The sequence below is a fragment of the Protopterus annectens genome, chromosome 1.part1 (genome assembly GCF_019279795.1).
Source record: "Protopterus annectens isolate FY-2018-M chromosome 1.part1, PAN1.0, whole genome shotgun sequence".
In the NCBI taxonomy this organism is placed as follows: Eukaryota; Metazoa; Chordata; order Ceratodontiformes; family Protopteridae; genus Protopterus; species Protopterus annectens.
In genome coordinates this window covers 1,784,933,287-1,784,955,697 of record NC_056726.1, presented here as the reverse complement: position 1 = coordinate 1,784,955,697, position 22,411 = coordinate 1,784,933,287, and positions in this window count along the sequence as shown.

Sequence of the window (22,411 nt, the reverse complement as noted above, 5' to 3'; positions counted from 1 at the left end):
CTTATTGTTTGGAATTTATTTCTCAGAAGTTCAGGTAAACTTGGATGGCCTGTGGCTGACCAAGTTCACTGATGATTTCAAATTGGTAGCAATCACTGAGTCCCCCAATGATGTTAATATACTGCAGACAGGTTTAATACAGACAAATGATTGGTGCTAATGCCATGGATTAAAGTTAAATGCAAAAAATGCATTATTATTCCCTTTGGGAATAATGACATCCCTGATAATTACATTATAGACAGCAGCCCACTAAGTCTAGACTCAGTGGTATGTGATCTGGTTACTCAGCTTGATAGCAATCTGAATTTTGACCACCACATATCCACAGTAATATGAAAATCCTTCTATGGGGTACATCTTATAAGTAAAGCCACCACATCTACATCTAAGGATGTCATAATTCCATTATACTTTGCCCTCATCAGACCAGTAATTGAGTACAATGCTCCCTTTTGCATGTACCTCACAAGACACCTGCAAAAATTGAAGAGACCACACAGGTTTCTCACCAAGAAATTACACAGGGTACACAAAAAAAAGTTTCATGTGGAAAGACTGAAATCCCTATCACTGTATTCTGTTCCCTACAGGTTGCTAAGGGGTGACCAGTTCTTGGCTTACAGGGCAGTCTTTGACCCAGCCCTGATGGAAATGCTACACATTCATAAATCAAACTGCAGGAGGGTCACTCGCTCCAGGGATCTTAACCTAGCCTCTGATATGAACAGGTCATGCTGGAGAGATAGATAAATCTCCCAGAGGCTGCCACTTCTCTGTAACAAGCTTCCAATTCATTTGAAACAGAGCCCCTCCCTGACCCTCTTCAAATGCAACCTATATCAATGGATGAGTGACCTCAAATTCACTCCTGGGGTGACACCCATGCCCCTGCTGGACAGAGGGAGTTGGTATTAACTAGCATAGACCCTTACCTCTGCAACCTTCACTCGCCTAACCACCAAAAATTGGGGCAACTCAGGATAAACATGACTAGGATTATAAAGACTCTAGGGCCGTTAGCCTAATAACCTCCTATGAAGCTATGAACCTATAAGTGTAAAGTTATGGAATGACCAACTGACTTAATTTCTATCAATATTAAAAAAGCAAAATTAAGTATGGAAGGATAAGAATTCAGATGGTTATCAGTATCCATTCTGTAGTTCTGAGTTTAAATTAAGTCTATATCTGAGCACTATGTAACTTAAAACAAGTCACATAACCTATACATGCCCATAGGTCTCTCTTGAGAAGAAGTGCTTTTGCCTGTCTAGTCTCCTCTATTAAATGACGAATGATTACAACAAAGTTATTTTTACAATTGTTGGCATTCACGGTATTCATAGGTTCATAGGTAAGTACGAGGCTAGATGCTATTGTAGGCCATTGTAAGCTTAGCCAATTTCCCTTTCAAGGGTGAGAATCAAACCCTGTGCCTTGTGTCTCTGAGGTAAAAACCTTAACCATTGTGACAACCCAAACCCCCCAAAATAAAATGCAGCCGCTTCAACTCTCTATGACCATATAACTGGACCTCTTCCTCCCCTATTTCCCTATGCACACCTTGCACCGACTCTACTTTTCATTATAATTTTTTTCAGAGTACCAGTTCTGATATCCACTCTGCATATAATGCATGTATATATTGTGTTTTGTCAGCCAATCTGTATATAATGTCATATAGATTCATAGACTAATGACCTAGTGGGCCTTTTCAAGCCTAGCCAACTTTTCCCAAAAGAATAATGATGTTCTGTATCTAAACAGGACATTGAGGGCCAAGCATTTATAAGCTACCTCTGCACATAAGAGACGGTGCAAATTTCCTATTCCCCAGCCACTGGTCTAGGTTGCACTTAAATTAGGTGATAGACAAACACAGCTTCATATGCATGGGAAGTCTGTTTCATAACAGGGGCTGTCTCTGGGACATATATCTGTCTCTCCAGCATGTTCTGTTTAAGTCACAGATAGAATTCAGGTCCCTAGACCTCTGCATTTCTGGCACTGTTTGACTTATAAAAATGAAGTAGATTCATAAGTGGCGGGCTAGGTGGATGCTTTGTAAGCCAGGCATAGATCACCCCTCAGCAATCTACAGGAGACTGAGTAGAGAGAAAGGACTTTAAGGTTCTCTACATAAGGAAGGTTTATTACGTCTTGTATTGTTTTTGTAAGGAGCCTCAGAGGTCACTCTAGTTGCTCTGCATATGTCTGGTCAGTGACATACTGAAGGGAGTATTGTACTGTATGACTGGTCTGATAAGAGCAGAGAAGAGTGGGATAATAACCTCTTTGGACCTAGATGTCATGCCCTTACTTACAAATTGCACAGCATAAAAGGATTTCCTCACCACTATGGCCACATGGTGATCAAAAGTAAGGCAACTGTCTACATGCATACCCAGATGCCTGACCATTGGGTCAACTCTTTAATTTAATTAAATCTGGCAGACTTCTTTGAGAAAGTCACCAAAGCAATGGATGAGGGCAAGACTGTGCACAGAGGTTACCTAGATCTGGACAAATCTTTCAATACAATGGTTGACTTCCCAAAGGGTACAATTAGGCCTTCTTGAAGAATGCTAGTGTCTGCAGGGAAGTCAGTGCTAACCCCACCTTGCAATCATCTGCAAACGTATTCAGTCATAAACTTTCAGTGTTTGATTTCATTTCAGAGAAATAAATGCCAAAAAGGAGTGGGTCCATTACCAAGCTCAGGGGACTATGTGCTAGTCACTGGCCTTTTGGTGGAGATGGTCTTACCTATTTTGACCTCCTGAGTCCTATCAGTGAGCCAGTAGGCTATCAAGTGGTTGATAAAAGGCTTTATACCTAATTTAGTGAGCTTGTCTATAATGCCTGAGTGGGGTATTGTATCAAAAGATTTGCAGCCTGTGTGCACAGTCTTGCCCTCATCCATTGCTTTGGTGACTCTCTCAAAGAAGTCTACCACATTTAATAGGTATGACCTTCCTTTAACAAAGCTGAACCGTGATGGGTCCAGTGTTTGCAGGTTACCTATGTCTTCATTTATCATGTCCATGATGATTCTTTCCATGGTCTTACATATGAGGCTGGTCAAACCTACGAGCATGTAGTTACCCAGATCAGTTGTTGGAACTGCTTTGTGCAGGAGAATGACTGTAAGACATCTTCCATTCCTTGGGCACAAAACCTGACTGAGGGACTCCAGTTGAAAAGTGATTCAAGTGGACCAGGGAGGTTATGTTTCATGCTATTTAGGAAGCATCCTGAGATGTTATTGGAGCCACAGTGTTTTTGGCCTTGGAAAGTACATTGACCTGGTTCCCTAGTAATGGTTGGGGGGATTGTGGTATGCAGTATCTCTTTGGCACTATCATGGGAGGAGTAGGGGGAGAAAATTCAGCTGAACCTGTCAGCCAAAAGGTTGGTTAAGGCATCAGGTTTAGTGTGGGTGATGCCATTTACAATAAGTTCTGCACATTGTTGCATATTTCCCATGTGGATACTGATATAGCTATAGAAAGTTCTGTACCTGTTCTTTGCCTGAGAAGCTATTTTTTCTTCAAATTCAGCCTTTGAAGTATTAATTAATCCTCTTAGCTACCTGCTTAGATTAGTCGGGTGTTTTTATTAGTAGGGCTTTGTTCCTCCTACTCCTGGCCAAGATATTTTTTCTTTTGTTGTATAACCAATTGTTATTGTGGTTCTCCTAGTGTGGTTGTCTTTTGAGTTTGTCTTATTCTTAATGCAAGTGGGCACAGCTCGCTCTATACAGCTATCAATATGGCTGCACAGAGATTTTGTAAAGAGCTCAGCATATGCTATGGTGTTTACTGGGTTTGGGGGTGCTCGGAATTTACCCATTGTGTCACATAGTAGAGAGAGGTTAGCCTTGGAATAGTTTCTAAAGGTTTTTGGTTTTTCTTGGTCCCCAGATTTAAGTTTTATTTCAAGCAATACTGCCTTAATGTCAAATATGAATGAAGACATTACATTTGGTGAGGAACATCGCTGCCTGTGTTTGTGAGTACAAGGTCAAGGATGTTTGTACCTCTTATAGGAGAATGGACCAACTGCTCCAAGATGTTGGTATTAATGAAGTTTAGGAATCACTGAGTTTCTGTATTAGAAGTGGTGTAGGTTTCCCAATCTGTAGAGGGGTAGTTGAGATCCCCCATGAGGATCATATTCAGTTAAATGGTTAGGGACTCTAGTACATTCAGATAGGTAGTATGAGTTTCCTGGGACATGGAGGGGGACCTATAGGTTGCAAGGAGATTGTATGAGACCCTGTTTATGGTGAGTTGCACACATATGAGTTCCAGTGGGTCATACACTAGAACTAGTCTGGATGTGAGGTTGTTTTAAGTATAAAAATAATATATTATATATCTGTTGTCTTTATACTCCCAAACCAACTTTAATATTCACTTTGTATATAATATATGTATATATTGCAGTTTGTTTTTCACTCTGTATATAATGTTGTGTTCACCCATGGGCTCAGATGGAAATAGGTCCAATGGGATCAGTGTTCTATTCCAGCTGACAAATTCAAAATAAAATAAAAATAAAATGTTAAAAGAGTATAAAAGGGAAATCAAACATGGTCCTTACACAGAGATTCTTAAAAGAGGAACTTCAAGAGATGAAGAAAATGTGCAGCCAGTTACAAAGAGAAGAAACAATAACACAGTTAGGGATGGGTAAAGGGGGCAGCCACCACAGGCATAAAGTGTTAGGGGGTGCAATCAGCCAATCTCAATCACTGAGTAACCAGTGCATACCAGCTTTTAAATGGTAACATTGCATTTGTGGTTAAAACTGATCACTCTAGCTCTCCACATGGGGACTAAAGCTTATTCTGCTCATTACTGCATTGTCATTATGCACCTCAGCTGGCAAGAGCTACCCCACTAGCTCACTCTGTTGCAACTACAAGTAGCACACAGTGTACTGCATCACCCTGTCAGGTAACATGCCTTAGGCTCTTTAATACAAAAGTGAACCCTAAACTGGAAAATCCACTCTAGTATATATCTCTTCAAGTTTCAAAAGTCCAGCAACATAGCAAGAGAGGCTCTATATTCTAGCCATGTCTCCAAGTCCTGGAACTTCACTACACTCCCTATTAGACTTATTGAAAACCCACTTATCTTCAAAGCTAAACTAAAACAACTTCCTGTGCTGCCATTACTCTCAAGGATAAGATCACTTACTAGCAATGGCACCATAATAAGTGCTGCACTTAAAATTCTGTTGAACCACCTATTTACTGAAACTGTAGCATTGTTTTAACACTCCTGCAATGTAATATTCCTAATATGTATTAAGTGTATTTGTGAGCCTTTTGTATTAACATGTCTTACTGTTATATACAAATATTATGTATTACTATTTCATGCATAACACCCTTTCCCATTTTTGCACATGGGGTTGGGGTGTCACTTCAGCAGTGACAATCATCTAGAGCTACGGTTCACTCCAGTGGGTGGCTAGCCCTGGCACAGCTGTTCTTCCATACCACACACTTGCTCACACACTCGCACCTATGCCCAATTTAGACTGTCTAAGCCATGTACTACATGTCATTGGAATGTGGGAGGAAACTGAAGCACCCAGACAGAATCCACACAAAAACAGGGAGGACGTGCACTCAGCACAGAAGGTATCCCAGCCAAGATTCAGACTGGAGAAATTGTTGCTGTGAGGCAACAATGCTATCTGATGTACCACTTTGCCATCTGTACAAACAATATCTAAGTATAGCATGGAATGTGTAAACTGTGATTGTGCAGTATATGGAGCTTCTTTCTCTGAGTCTCCACCGAAAAGGGGCCTTGTTTCCAAATGTTTAAGCTTAAAAGTATATATATATATCTATATATGTATATATATATATATATATGTATAAGGATTGCCTACACAAGAACGACAGTGCAAAACACTGACACCCACATAGCTGACACCACATGGTCAACAATCAAAACACCGACAACGTAATTACTGCACAAGAAAAATAAAATTTCCTTTTTTGTGCTACCAGGGGGGGCTGCACCCCCCACAACCCCCGTAACTTTAATATACCAACTCCGAGATCACACTACAGTGCAGGAATGGAAATATTTCCATTCCTCACTACAGAAATATAGCGTTTCCCCATTGTAGGCATTTTGATTGTCAGCCATGTGGTGTCGGTTATGTGGGTTTCGGTCTTCTCAGCTGTCATTCTTCTGTAGGGAACCTATATATATTTATAAATATATATATATATATATATATATATATATATATATATATATATCTATATCTATATATATATATATATATATATATATATATATATATATATGTGTGTGTGTGTGTGTGTATATATATATATATATATATATATATATATATATATATATATATATTAGCAAACTTTCACACACACACACACACACTTACATGCACAAAATCACACACATATATATATATATATATATATATATATATATATAAAAACAAACATAACACACCAAAAAGAAAATATATATACATAATATATGAGACAATAAGTTGTAAAAAAAAGTACATATAACTATAAATTGTAGTTCTGTGGCTTTTTTCTCTGCATTTCCTCTGTTACTTTGCCAATCCAAGGTTGTTTATTGTATATATATATATATATATATATATATATATATATATATATATATATGCTATCAACTGCTCTTCAGCTGAGGAAGCAGGACAGGGGCTGAGCACAAAACTGTGACCTGACTGACTTCTGCATTCAGGAGAATAAGTAGCACATTGCAGACCTGCTTTTATTGCTTTTCAACTGAAGAAAGGTGAGTGGAAAGCAGAAACAGAACCTGGTTGGCTGGTTGGTTCCCGCATTTCCTGAGCATCAGCTACCAGATCGCAGACCCTGTTTTATTTATTTATTCTTTTTATTTTATTTTTTATGCTCCTCAATTGTGTTGAGGAGCACCAGATCAAGTAATAGCTTGGGTGTTAGATGAGAAAGCTACAGCTCTGAACTGCAAAATAAAAATAAAGAAGCTGTGTGCAAATATGAAAAAAGGAAAAAAGACTGACAGCTTCACAGTAGTTATAGCTAATGATGATGATAGGAAAGCGGACAAATAGGGACTTTCACAAAAGCAGACTGAGTGGGATCTAGATCAGTTAAATTCTCTTTGTGCAATAACTAATTAACAATTTGTGTCAAACCTAAAACTGCACCATTAATAAGTTAAATCTTTTTGGGAATAATAGAAATGTAAATTAACTTAGGCTTTCAATAACTATAGGTGTTGCTTCAGTGATTTGACGGTAATTGGTCAGCATTTCCCTAACTGCATATAGCTATTTGTAAATGTAATATTAGTGCAGGTTTAACTTGCAACTTGTAGGGCAGAGTCAGACAACTGAGAAGGAGAAGGATTTAATACAGTCAAGGTAGCCAAAAGCTGTTACTAAGCAGATAGAAACAAAAGTAGATTAGGAATCGGTCAGTAAGATTCAATGAAAACAGAGTGCATTCACATAGATAAAAAATACAAATAAAAACAATGCAGAAATGGTTTGGAAGTGAGTTAAGGGAGTGAGATGAGAACAATGGCAGAATGTTCAAGTACTTGCGGGTTGGAAATTATTCAGAGCCTGTAGGAAAACTAGGATACAAGAAAGAGTAGCAATTCAGAAGAATTGTTTCTCCATAGGCACCATGTGAGCTGCATAGTGCAGAGGGATAAAGCATGTACTTAAACCCAAATTACCTGCTTCTGACACCTACCTCCTGTAGTTAGAAGGGCAGCCTGCTCAGCTAAACTGCTGGCATCCAGTTAGAGGCAAGTATCACAGCAGACAGCGTTACTGGCTGAGCCATAAATATCCACCAATCCTGAATTAGATACACGAGCAGTTGGAATGCAAGCATCAGTAGGATGGTATTACGGGATGGTATGCACATCAGACTTCCATGCATGGAATGGAAGCTAGAGCAAGCATTAAGCCTTGATAGCTATCTGCATGATGACCTCCCATGAGCTACTCTCATCTAAAGACAAAAGAAAAGGCTAAATGGTTATAAGTAGACTGATGCTCAGCAGACATGAGGAGAAAAAGAGGAAAATGGGCAATGGGAATAGGCAGTCAAATAAAATCAAAGCATGGGATACAGCAAGGCAGAGTGCATTAATCTAGGCAAACATATCTGAGACTGAAATGAGATACTGGAGATAACTGTATGACACAACCAGCCTATGGTGAAAATAAAGAAGATCATAGAATCATCTGAGTTACCATCCATCCTGTGTGTTCCACAGCAACTATTAGTGGGACATTAAGTGTCCTGCTTTAAATGCATTTTCCATATCTGTACTACAGACTGTGGCACTTCCACAGCATGGACTGGATTCAGGACTGGACCATGCTGCATTTGCAGTTTTGCTTATTTAAACAACAACAGTTTCACTATTTTGCAGAATTTTTACTTCCTTCAACTTGTTTTTATTTATTTATTTATTTGCTCTTTTCATCCACATGCTGAAGGCATAAAGACTATTTTCAGCTTGCAGGGAACATGTTGCCCATGCAAACCATCAGGCCTGATCTCCAATGGAAATGCCAGAAATAAACTCCCATTGTACACTAGGGTTGGTGTTTCAGCTGGAAAAGCCCATTTTGCCATTATTAGCAGCAGATTTTCACATTGTTTTCATGAAACGATCTGTGGTTTATTGGTTTTACTAAGGTAATTACCAAGGAGATGAAAAATTAGTGGATGACAGGAGACAAGAGACACAAGTCCTTCTCCTGTTCAAGTTTGAACATTGGTGCTGAATATTCCCACCTGGGAAGTTGTCAGGAATGGTTATTAAAGAAATAAATAAAATGAATATGACTCCTGAAAAGTAATTAGTCTTGAAAACACTGTCAACATGAGCATATTTTGTTCTATATTCCCATATTTGGGTAGGGGTACAAGGACTGGGACAGTGTAGCAAACAGCAAGGATATTCTTGCTTGATGCATTATGTTACAAAAAGCAAAAAAAGTTCTAGTGTTTGTGTGAGTGCCAAGTACTATGGTAGTTGGATACACATTTTGCAGAAGTGAATGAACTGTAGTTGTATTGGTTAAATATGTATCAGTGTTGCCAAGTAGTTGTAGTTGTGTGTGCCTGTAATAACTTTCTAAGCAGCAGAGGGCAGTATGTGTGGTTTGGGTGGAATCCAAAAGTCTTGTTGTGCATTGTTTAATATTAGTTTTTCAACTCTCCATTGTGTAAGTCCTTATAAGTTTCACTTAAAATCTGTCCTTCAGACTTTCTGCAGAACAAAAGCAAAAATCTCCCAAAAGAAACATATAAAAACAGGAAAGGGGAGACAAAACTCTTCATATTAATATCCACACATTGAAAACCATACTGGTGTTATGGGAAATATTCACACATTGAAAACTATGCCAATGTTATGGGAAACATTTTAGATTGCAATAGCAGAGAGGGCTTAGGCTGTATGCTGCTAATGACCTAAATTTGATTTCCTGACCCACTGTTTGCCTAATGTGTGACTGAACAAATCACATAATAACCAATGCTCTCGGGTCACCCTTGAAAAAGACATATACCTTGTGGATCTATGGTTTATCTAGTCAAAATAAATAAATAAGACAGTATGCATTAAACCTTGATAAAAACTGCCATGTTTTTCATTTTACTAAAGACAGTTAATAAAATTAATTTTTGGTAGAAGTACTTAATGTTTACCCTTGTTACTTTCAGTGAAAGCAATACAGTACCTTTTACTACTTAACTTTTTTATTTCCAGTGTATTTTATCAGAATTTCAAGTATCTGAAGATATTAGTCCGGTATAACATAACCTTTGTTTACTATTACTTTCTGAGTCATGCTAGCTGCTGTGACTTTAATCTCTGATGCAATTAAAGTTTAAGGCACAGCTGAAACACTGAGAATGAAGGAAGAGCTGCAATCCTTCTTTAGAACAAACTGTTTTATTCCATTCACATGTTTTAATACAGTTTATGTCCTCATCTTAGAAGCAGAAGATATGTCTGTACCTTCCAGTGGATGACTTATTAATTTTTGTGATTAACTGGACATAGCTGTGGTCTAGAATCTAGGAGCTCAGCCTCTGTGAAGTGATTGCTAAAAGTACATGCAAAGATAAAGTTATGATTTTCTGTTAGGCTCCTGCTAAGTAAGACTGCAATACTATAAAATGTTGTTTTGTCAATTATGTCCTTATTTTGAAGAATATAGTTTAAGATAAATATCTGGAGGCAGATAAAATGTATACCACGAATATGAATTCAGTAAAGCTGAGACTTACAAGATTATCTACGTGCAACAAATAGCAGTTGAATGTATTATATTATGATTTGCCATTCAGTGTTCTATTTAGAAGGCAATTAATAATTCATGCTGTCTCATAGGCCTTCCTTCATAGTACCTTAAACCAAAAGTACTTCAGACTGAAAATAAAATCATAAGACTAAAACGACATGCAAGATCAAATCCTTTATTACACCAAACATGATCTCTAGTGCTTCAATTAATGCCCACAAGGAGAATAATTAACTAACTAACAAACATTCTTTATATACAATATAATTGAAACAATTAAAAAAAACGTGAACTTCATTAATGATTAAATAATACTAGCAATAAAACAAGACAATAAATTGCTTAAAGAAATGTCTCATTAAAATGCTTTCCTATGCACATTCATTATTCAAACCATTTACATATAATTTATTAAATTTCAATATAAACATAGTTTGTTTGTAAAATAAATAATCCCTAATGTTACATTCATCTCTATCATTTAAAATCACTTGTTGCAATAATGGACTTATCAGTATTATTAAACAAATTAATGAAACAAGAAATGCACATTTACTCTACCATCATGTCCTTAGAAAGGTAATTAAGCCTAGATATAACTCCTAGTGGTCTTAGGGCATTCAAAAGTCTGTTTATGTCATTTGATACTACAGCTGCAGATAAAGTAGCTTTTGAGAAACGGTGGATAGCAGCAGCACATAAATGCACCCATGAGTGGGTTTACATCTCTGTTGAAAGAGATTTGGTTAAACAGAAAAGTAACAGCGGACATTAAAACTGTTATCTCTCAAATGAAAGCTATAATAGACAGTGTGCAGATAGTACCATCAAGGATACTAATTCAAAAGTAAGTCTTTTGGAAGAATAAATGCAAAACAAAAGAAAAATATACTACAAAGAGACTTGCAAGACTATAGTAACAACACAGTGTTTCTATAGAAACCTTTAAAATTCCATGAGAAGGGTCAGTGTATTCATACAAGAAAATGCAGGGATCTAGTCAATACAGGTAATAATACTAAAACCAGTTTCAGTAGCTTTTCTTATTTCGAGCAAGCTTCTTCTCCCACTGAATTGGTAAATAGAAATGTCCAGCATGGAACATTGATACTACAAGAAGAAGACAAAGATCATTTTCAGGTGCATAACAACAGAAAAGGGTGGAAAAGATGGAACAGAGAGAGCTTTTATCAAGAACAACAATATAAATGATATAGGTATTAGTCTTGCACACAAAAATGTATTGTTTAATGACAAAGTAACTTTATTGGACTCTTTACCCAGTGACTTGATAGCTGATAGTGATACAGAAATTCATTTCAAAATGAAGGTCTGTAATAAATCTGGTACCACATTAACTGACTGTAAGTTGTAAGTCCTTAAGAGAGGACATAAGTTTGATACCACTAACTGTCCCCACATTTATTAAGGAAATCTAATATTGAACAATCATGTTTTTTTGTAATCTAACCACACAATAAGACTTCATTGCTCCTTTTGTTAATTCCAGGGAGTTGCTTTATTTGAAAATATCCAGAAATCTGAGAGCAGAAATGGCAAATTTGCAATTCTAAGTAAGCGATTTAATCCAAAGAGATGGGGCTTCCTCAGGTTTAGTTCCTTCAAGCAATCTAACAGCTTTATTTATACTCTGATAATGTGGCTAAATAACTAGGAGAAGGAACTTCAGAGTTTGTTGTTTGTTGGTAGTGTGGGTGTAAGGCCTGTTTAATTGGTTACCAAATACCTTGTTATGATTGGAGTTAAAGAGGGGTTTGTGTGGGTATTAGAGACCAATAATCCATTAAGGCATCCTTAACAGTTAACTGGTACTGAGGCTCCATCTTAATTTGAATAATTAAACCAATCGGTGGATCAAATTGCTTGTTGTACTTGGAGTTAAGAAGGAGTGTGGTGTGGGGGGGGGGGTTAGAGACCAGTAATCTGTCAAGGTATCCTTAACAGTTAATTGGTACTCGGGTTATATCTTAACTGGTTCTTATGATGCCATAAAGCTGAGCCCTGTGAGATGGTTGCCTAGTACCTTACCTCTTACAGTAGAGCATAAGAATGTTTGTTTAGCACATATCTAGATGAACATGTTATAGAGAAATGTAAATTGCATACATCTGTAAGGAATGCTTAAAGTCTGCACTGTCAGTTGAAACATCAAACATGCTTTTACTAAATGGCTTCATCAGATTATGGAAAGAATTGTGTCATGCGTACAAAAATGCAGGAAATGACATAAACATGATTTAATAATGACATAACAATGAAATAAAAACAATTATTAATGTGTAAAGATTTATAATGCACTTGAACAATGCAATTAATCTTTTTGCCCATCTTGAACCATTAGTGCAAACAGTTTGTGCCATAAATGAGTCCAATCTTTAATAGTCTGTATGTTTTTCTAATAAAATGTGTTGTGGTCCAGCCTCCTCAGTAAAAGTTTACTTTTGATAGAACAGATGTCATTAAGTCCTAATGGGGGAGTATGCTTTTAGCCTGATTTGCCACTCTAGTTCCTTCTTTTCAAGCATGGAGTTGGTATCACCCTGCAGTGGGTGTTCTCAATCCTTTTGGTCCTCAAGTTTTATATTGAATGTCTGGAGATTCTTTTGTTGAAGGGTTTGATTGTTTTCCCAATGTAGAAAGGCACGCACCTGGAGCAGTTGTCCCTGTAGACCACATAGTCACTACTACCATTTTCATTTGTGGTGCTGACAAACTTCATTTTGCGTTGGGGCAATATATTTTTTCCTGTTAGTGAAGTCACAAAATCCATAGCCTTTTTTATTCACAGGGAAAGGTGTCTGATCCAGTATAGTCAGTGGGGTATATTATAGTATTCTTGAGCCAGTGGGGTATGTTCTATTATTCTTGAGCCAGTGGGGTGTGTTCTAGTATTACTGAGCCAGTCTCCAACACTGTGGAACAAAAAACAGAGTACTCTGAAGCAAGCACCTTTCTGAATCAGACTCTCATTTTTCTGTCAGTAAGAATGCTGCAAAAAAACTGACTATGAAATAATCTCATCTTCCCACTTCATACAGGCCTAAGACCCATAAAAATGCCAGACCTATTCCAAGCAGACTAATAGAGATAATTAGTCTGTGGAGGTTATTTGGAAATTGTGGGTAAGTTTATTAATTTCTGATTCTTAGCATAGAGAGTCTGGCATGTTCCTGGAAAAGTATTCCATATAATTTGAGAAGAAGTAATGTACTGAGTCACAGTGGGTGTCACTAGTCTTTATTTATCTAACATTTGCTAACAGAGAAGGTCCAGCTTGGAACAAAACCAATTGTCAGCGAGACCCAGGGAGAAACACTCCAGATGCATGTCTTTGTAACATGGGAGGAAACATAGACAAATGCAGGAGGACATGCAGGCTCCACTCTAGCTGAAAATTGAACCAGAAAACTTCTTGCTGTGAGGCAACAATGCTACCATTGCACCACACTTGTCATCATAATACACTGAAGGCTTTGTATTGTTATTTGATGATTCTGCAGATGATAACATGCTTATTGAATTGCTTCATTTTTTAGTAAATAACTTTTATTCATTTTGTTGGTGACATTTAGAATGAAATTAAAGTGGTGGCTCTGGGTACTTGCTCAGCACCATCTTGTCAATTTATTTATGGAACTCTTTCAAGACATACATCTAGAACTACAACTGTTCTTATCTACATTTAAACAAATACAGATAAACTGATATAGATATCTATCTATATAAACAGATATAATTATCTATATTTGTGTGTGTATGAATTTTTGTATATAAAGGTAGAAGTCATGAACTTTTGTGAGGTTTTAAAATAAAGAAGAACTGCTGTGCTGTTTCTTTTAATTATAATTTATATGATTCACAAATTGATTACACAGATTTTACTTTGGTGGAGGTACATGGTCACTGGTCACTGTGTAGTGTCCTGTAGGAAACAAATGCTTCTGCTTCTGTCTCATTAATTTGTAATGATCACCTGAACCATACCATTTAGACTCTCCCTTATGGATTAGTATTACAACTAAAAGAGCCTGTAGCTGGCTTTCTGAATGGAGCCAGTAATATAGTGGAAATGTTTTAGATAGGGGCTATGATAAGAATACCATATTAAGTGATTATTAGGAAGTTTTTAACATAAACACATATCTTGCAGTCTCTAAGTCTGTCACACAACATCTGCAATAGAACATCATGATTAACAATAATGGTGCTGGTGAGGATATTTTTTGTATTCTTGTGCATTCTGTAAAATCTAACACCCGTATCCAAACAGATAAGAAAACCTGGTAGCACACATAGAGACAATTGTTACTTAAATACCTCTAGCTACATCAAAATTCAAAAGGAGGAGCAGCACTGCTAATTATTTAGTACATATTTTTTTAAGAGACTAACATTTGATGTATCCCATGTGTACACACACACACACACACACACACACACACACACAAATTAGTAGTTGCACCTCCTCCTGTAGATATTGTAATGTATGTTCCTACATTGTTAATGGAATATGCACTGTCATTGGCAATTAGTTTTATACTGCAGGGACACCTACTTGGTAATCATTTGAAATGCTGGGACCCACTAGAGCGAATCCAGAAATACAAAGACTGAATGGCCATTTCTCAGAATATTACATTTTCTCTGAGGTATGATGATCTCAGAGTTGATATATAAGTTTGGGGGTGAGGGGGTGCAGGAGGGCTTGCCCCCCTGCAAAAAGAAATTTTAAGGAGAAGAGCGATTTTCAAAATTTCCTCTTCTCCTGTGTTTTCAGACTTTTTTTCTCCTTTTCAGCACTCATATTTTGTGTGCCATTTCAATAAGGAGCCCTTTTACTTCAACTAGTAAATAAGCAGTTATGTCTGCCACTGCACTTGGGAGACTTAAAGATAATTTAAATGGAGATCAAAAAAACATACAAAGGCTATTAATGGAGCAATGTCAATAGCCTTGTGCCTGTGCATTTTATTCAACATCATTAAAGTCTGCCTTTACATCTAAAAGCTTTTGTTGTATTTTTGTCCCATTCAAAATTGAAAAAGAAAAAAAAAAGTATAACTTAGAATGTAAGGAGGCTTCTGACATAGCAAATCAAAACCAAGAAAATCTAAAGGTGTTACTGCTCAGTGCTAGAAGTCTAAGCAAAAACTTTACTTCCTACAAGGTCTCTTCACCCTAGAGAATGCTGACTTCTGTGCGGTCATTGAGACATGGTTTAGAGCCATGAAGAGCACACTGACAGTGCAAGGTTATTATGCTTTCTACACATTTAGACCAACTACTACACAGACAGGGACTGAAGGTGGAGGTGTCTCAATTTATATAAAAAATAAATAAACCTCAAGGCTAGCAAACAGGACAATGTACTTGACATTCTCCACATTCAAATCACCGTGGGCAAAATACCAAACAACTTCCTTGCAAGCTATAGATCCTCCTCTATCACCCAGGAAACCCACACCATGTATTTAAACTTATTGGAAACACTCAACATCCAACTCAATAGCATATTTATAGACAACTTTGTTTACCCTACTTTTAACTGGGAATTATATACAACACCAAACATACAGACAGATTCATGGATTTTGTAAACATAATCTCCTTGGACCAGATTGTGAATACACCAACCAGGGGTGCAAACGTACAGGATCTGGTCCTCAGTAATATGGAAGAGTGCTGCACAGCCCCTAGTGTAATGTCTTCTCCATTAAGGCCAGACCACAAAATGGTCTCCTTTGCAGTAAAAATAAAATGCATCTAACCCTGGAATATTCAGGAACTACTCTAAAGATAACTTCCTATGATTAAGCGATAATCACCTGACAAAATTTCAAGCTCCCATAAACCCTGGGAACACTGCTGCCTATGCAGAACTGTTCACAGAAACCCTATACAAGCATGTTAATTGCTGGTCTGAGGCAGCTGTACCCTCAGGAAAAGTACAGAACTAACTCAAAAAAACAAGCCACCCTGGTGGAATCACATCAACCGGCTGTATAACAGGAAGAAGAAAACCTCGCCAAAAATTAGGATGTGCAGCACCTAGCAGGATAAAAGCACTCTCATCAAACTAAACAACAACTGAGAGGACAAATAGGGTCATAGGATCATAGAAGTTACTAGGCTAATGGTCCTAGGGCCTTTGCAAGCCTAGCCAAGTTCTACCCTTATTTCCATGATCAGCACCTATTGCCCCTGTCCAAGAGGTACACACGTGGAACCCCTAGGGTGAATTTATGATTACCCATTTAACCTTCCAGATTACGTTTTTAGAGGGGCAGTGAGGTGCTCTGTTTGACATGAAGTGGGAGACTGTTCCAAAAGTGTGGTAACCTCTGGGAAACAAATCTGTCCCTCCAGCAGGTTCTATTAATGTTACATACCAGCTTAAGGTCTTTATAGCCAGTAACCCATGTAGCATTTGACTTCTTTATATGCAACATTTCCAACAAAGCTGGTCAGAGATTGCCTTATATGCAAGGCAGAGATTGCCTCTGAGTAGTCTGTATGAAACAGAATAAAGTGACAGTGATTTCAGATGATCCACATAGGATAGATGCTGAAGACCTTGAATTTTCCTTGTGAGGAACCTTTGTGGTCTCTCCAATTGCCGCAGGTGCTTGGAAAGGTACATACCAAAAGGGGCGTTGTACTCAATTATTGGCCTGATGAGGGAAGCATACAGGGAGGTTATAACTTCTTTTTTTTCCTAGATTCAATGCCCTTACTTACGATATGAGCAAAACTGAATGCCCTTCTTACCACTGTAGATACATGGTGATCAAAAGTAAGGTTGTTCTCAACCTGTGTGCTGTTGATGTGGTAGCTAGCAGGAACATTGCTCTTACTGAAAGGGATGCTAATACATTTTTTGCATTGAATTTAAGGTCATGACTTTGTCACCAATCATTTGTTTGGGTAAGACCCTCTTGTAGAATGTTGACATAATTTGGAGATTCTATGACCACTCACAGTTTGCAGTCATCAGCAAACTTTGTCAGCCACAGACCTCTAGTTTTTGCTTGTTCTTCAGAGAAAGAGATTCCAAACTGTAGAGGTCCAAGGACTGATCCCTGTGGAACACCACTAGTTACAGGTCTGTTGCTGGAGGTGGATTCCCATATTTTGACTATAAATCAGTGAGCCGGTTAGCAACCCATCTAATGATATAGGGGTTGATACCTAGCTAAATGAGTTTGTCAATGATGCCTCAGTGGGGGATAGTGTCAAAAAGCCTTGGCTAAGTCAGGTAGGCTATATGCAAATATTTCTCCTTGTCCAGGGCCTTGGTGACTGTCTCAAAGAAGTCCACCATGTTTAACAGGCATGACCTCCCTTTGATAAATCCATACTGAATAGGGTCAAGTGTTTGGAGATTACCTGTATCTTTGCTGATAAGGCTCATGATGATTCTCTCCATGGCTATGCAGATAAGGCTAGTCAGGCTAATAGGTCTATAGTTCTGAGGGTCAATGGAAGCACCACCTTTGTGCAAGGGAATAACGGTGAAAATTTTCCATTCAGCTGGGACCATGCCAGTGCTTAGACTATGACTGAAAAGAGTACCCAATGGTGTTGCTTTGCTAATTCTTGTTGGAGCCCATGTGGGATGCAGCCTGGGATGTCATCAGGTCCCATAAATCCTGTGTTTTTGGCCTTAGAGAGAGCATTTATGACCTGATCTTTAGAGATACATGGTAGGGGACAGGTGGTAGGGGTGCCATGGGTTACATGTGGCAGGGACAGGGGAGTGAAGTTTTCAAAGAACCTGTTGGCCAGCAGGTTAGCTATGTCCACAGGCTCAGAATACGTGGCATCATTAATTACCAGTCCGGCACAAATTTGGGGCTTTCCTTTAAGGTTACCGATGCAACTAAAGAATGCCTTATGGGTGTCCTTAGTTGAGGAAGCTAACCTGGATTTGTACTTTTCTTTGGAGGACTTCACAAGAAGACTTATTTGCTTGTTTAAGCTGAGGACAGGGTGTTTCCAGTTTTGGGCTCACTCCTTCTTACTCTTAGACAGCAATTTCTTATTATAATTATAAAGTCTAACGATTCCTGCAATATCAAGAATCCTTGGAAATAAGTTCACTAACCATGACCTCCTGTATATCCGCAAAACAAACAGCACTAGAATTACGCATTCTAAAGAATTAAACCTTGCCTATGATATAAACAAGGCCTGCTGGAGAGACAGGAATGTATCCCAGAGACTGCCTGTTCTCTGGAACAGACTCCCCATCCATGTGCAGAAGAGTTCCTTCCTAACCCACTTCAAGTGTAACTTGGACAATTGGATGGGAAACAGGATATTCATCCCTGGTTTGGAACCTATGTCTAGTGGACACAGGCAGCCTATAAATGGTTTATCTCCAAGGACCCTGCTTACATTTATCAAGGGTACCAGAACCTACTTCATTGGTTCATAGGTTCATATGTGTTTACTAGGCTAATGACCACAAGGGCCTCTTTAAGCCTAGCCATGCATCCCAAATTCTGACAAGTTCTGATACACTTGATAAGTGTAAGCATGGGCCTGGGAGATGAACCATTCACAGGTTTCCTTTGTCCATTAGAGAGTACCAAACCAGGGGTGAATTTCTGGTTTCCCATCCAATTGTTCAAGTAGCACTTGAATTGGGTTAGGGAGGAACTCTGCTTCACATGGATGGGGAGCCTGCTCCATAGACAGGGTAGTCTCTGGGATACATACCTACTGTATCTCTCCAGCAGGTCCTATTTATACCACAGGCAATGTTTAAGTCTTTAGAACAGGTAATTCTGGTGCCGTTTGTTTTGTGGATATACAGTTGGTCCATCAGAGTGGAGTCTGACAATGCCCTGTATGCCAGGCATAGATCGCCCCTCAAAAGCCTGTAGAAGACAGAATACATGGATAGGGCATTGAGGCAGTCTACATAGGACATTTTACTTAAGCTCTGTATTCTTTTAATGAGGAACCTCTATGGATGTTCAAATTGTTGAATATGCTGGTTAGGTACATACCAAAAATGGGCATTGCACTCAATAATAGGTCAGATGAATGCCAAATACAGTACAACAATGACTTTCTTGGACTTAGATGCTGTACCTTTGTTTAAAAGTTGCACAACATAGAATGATTTCCTCACTACTGTAGACACGTGATGGTCAAAGGCTAGATTACTGCCTATGTGTCCCCAAGTCCCTGACTATTGGGTCAATTCTTGAGGATGTGTTGTCAATATAATAGTTACCAGGGGTGGATGACTTCATGAAGGATACTATTATGCATTTTTTGGCATTTAGTTTTAGTCCATGGCTCTGACACCAGTTGTTTGTCTGTGTCAGCCCTTCCTGGAGAACATTTAAGTCTGTGGGGGATTCAATGACAGCTTTGAATTTGCAATTATCTGCAAATGTAGTCAGCCAGAGGCCATAGACATTGGCCTTGAATTCAGAGAAGTACTGATCCCTGGGACTCTGTCTGTGACTGTCCTCTTTTTAGAGGTGGACTCCCCAATTCGAACTTCCTGGGTCCTGTCTGTGAGCCAGTTGGCTATCCCCAGGGTGACATAATGGTTTGTACCTAAACTTTTGAGTGTCTCAACAATACCTGAGAGGGGTATTGTGTCAAATGCCTTGACCAGGTCAAGGTAGGCAGTGTGAATCATTTTGTCCTCATCCATTGCTTTGGTGACCTTCTCAAAGAAGTCCACCAGGTTGTGAAGGCATGGTCTGTCCTTAAAGAAAATAAACTGTGCTGGGTCTAGTGTCTGGAGGTTTACTATATCACTATTGAACATTTCCATGATAATTCTTTCCAAGGCTTTATATATAAGACTAGTGAGACTTATGGGTCTGTAGTTTCCAGGCTTACCTTTGTGCATAGGGCTGACTGTTGCTGTTCTCCTTTCATGAGGCACAAAGACTGTTTGGAGACTACAGCTGAATAGCAATTCCAGATGGCCTGATAGGTCATGTCTCATGCTATTTAGAAGGCATCCTGGGATATTGTCTGGGGTCCATTGAGGCAGTGTTCTTGCCCTTAGAGGGAGCATTAAGGACCAGTTCCCCTCCCCTAGTGATAGCAGGTGGAGTTATATTTAATGGTATTTCCTGAGGGAAGGTTGAGGGGGGGGGAAGAGGGGTAAAGTTGGAGCTGAATTTATTGACCACTAGGTTTGCTATATCTTCTGGTTCAGTATAGGTGTCTCCCTTTACTATGAGCTCTGCACACAATTGTGTATTGCCTTTGAGGTTGTGGACAGAGCTAAAGAATGCCTTGTGGTTGTCCTTGGCAGTGTAGGCCAAATTTAACTCAAATTTGGCTTTGGTAGACTTTACTTGCCCTCTGAGTTGTTTGCTTAGATTGGTGAGAGTGCTTTTATCCTGCTGGGTGCTGCACTTCCTAATTTTTGGCATGATTTTCTTCCTTTTGTTATACAGTGTAATGATTTTGTGATTCCACCACGGTGGCTTGTTTTTTGAGTTAGTTCTGTACTTCTTGCTGGGTACAGCTGCCTCTGTGCAGCTATTAACATGCTTGTACAAGGTTTCTGTGACAGTTCTGCATAGGGAGTAGTGTTCTTAGGGCTTATGGGGGCATTTAACATTTTGCCAGTGTAAAAGGAAAAAACTTCAAAGACCAATGCATGTTAGGTTCAAGCAAGGCACCCTTTATTACTTGCAGCAAGGAGACAAAGCATGTAGGCACAAGATTTGTCTAGCTCTTTGGTGATCAGTATGTTATTCTTATACAGTTCTCTTCATGTCACACAGAAAATGTTACTATTCTATTGCTGACGTAGTTAGACACAGCTTTCTGTATGTTCTACAGAAAATGTTACTAGGCTTATTGCTGACTATGTTAGATTATTTGCTAGCTTGCAAAACATTTTGAGAAAAACAACCTGACCTTGGGCTTATTTTAGCCCACCTTAACTTTTCAATTCTTCAGTTGTGCAGTTCTAATACGTGTTACATTTTGTCTAGATTCAAGGTACATTTCTAGCTTTGGTACAAGTAATGCTGACTATGGTTTATACTTTCAGGCATCTATTGTTTTCTTTATCAAAGCTTCTAGCAGCTGCATACTTTCTCATGGCATAAGCAGAAATGAATATCTCTTTGTTAAGTTTCATGACATTAGCAGAAATTAAATGTCTCTTGTTATTTTCATGACATTAGCAGAAATGAAATGTCTCTTGTTAAGTTTCTAATAGCTGTGCAGATTCATGCAGTGTGAACAGAATAAATGTATTAACCCTTTTAAACCTGGAATGCACTAAGCATGCATATTACTATTATATATTTTTCTAACATTTCCCCCCTTTTAATACTTTTATTCTACTTTCAAGATAAGCATAAACAGTTTTTTCTTCCCCTAACCTCTTCCTTCTCAGGATTTGCAGTTAAGAGAGTCATTCATTTTAAACTCATGAAAGCATTTTCAGTATTTTAGCAATTCTTCAAGTTCAGCACCTTGGTATAAGGTTTCTGAAACTGAAATGTCTATAATCAGTCTTTTTATGCAGGGGATACAGCAGCACACACATACCACCAGTAGGATTATTCCTACACAGATGGCAATCAGAATGTTCATCAGGATACTGCCCCACCCCCCAAACAATTTCTGGAAAAAGTCAGTCAATGGATTTGGTCCTGGTTTGGTCATGGCTGACACCTGCTGAATTACCTCAAGATGGTTGTCTATCTCGTGTTTGTGGTCAGGAATATATGAACAGCACTCCTCCTGGATTAAAGCGCAAGTACCTCCTTTCACCGCTAGGGTGAAGTCAAGAGCCATGCGATTTTGAAGCACCACTGTTCTCATGGCAGTCAGTTCATCAGTCACCAGTTCTAGGGCATAAAAGGTTGCATTGCTCATTATTTTGAGAAGCTTAGACAATTTTCTCAGTTCCCAGATTGATTTTGTTGCTCCATATGCTGGCAGTACACCTGCCCACGATATAACAGTATCACTCAAGTCCATGTCTGGCAGTCCATTTTTCCCTAAGCCCACAATGTGATGGTTTTTCCAGCATGCA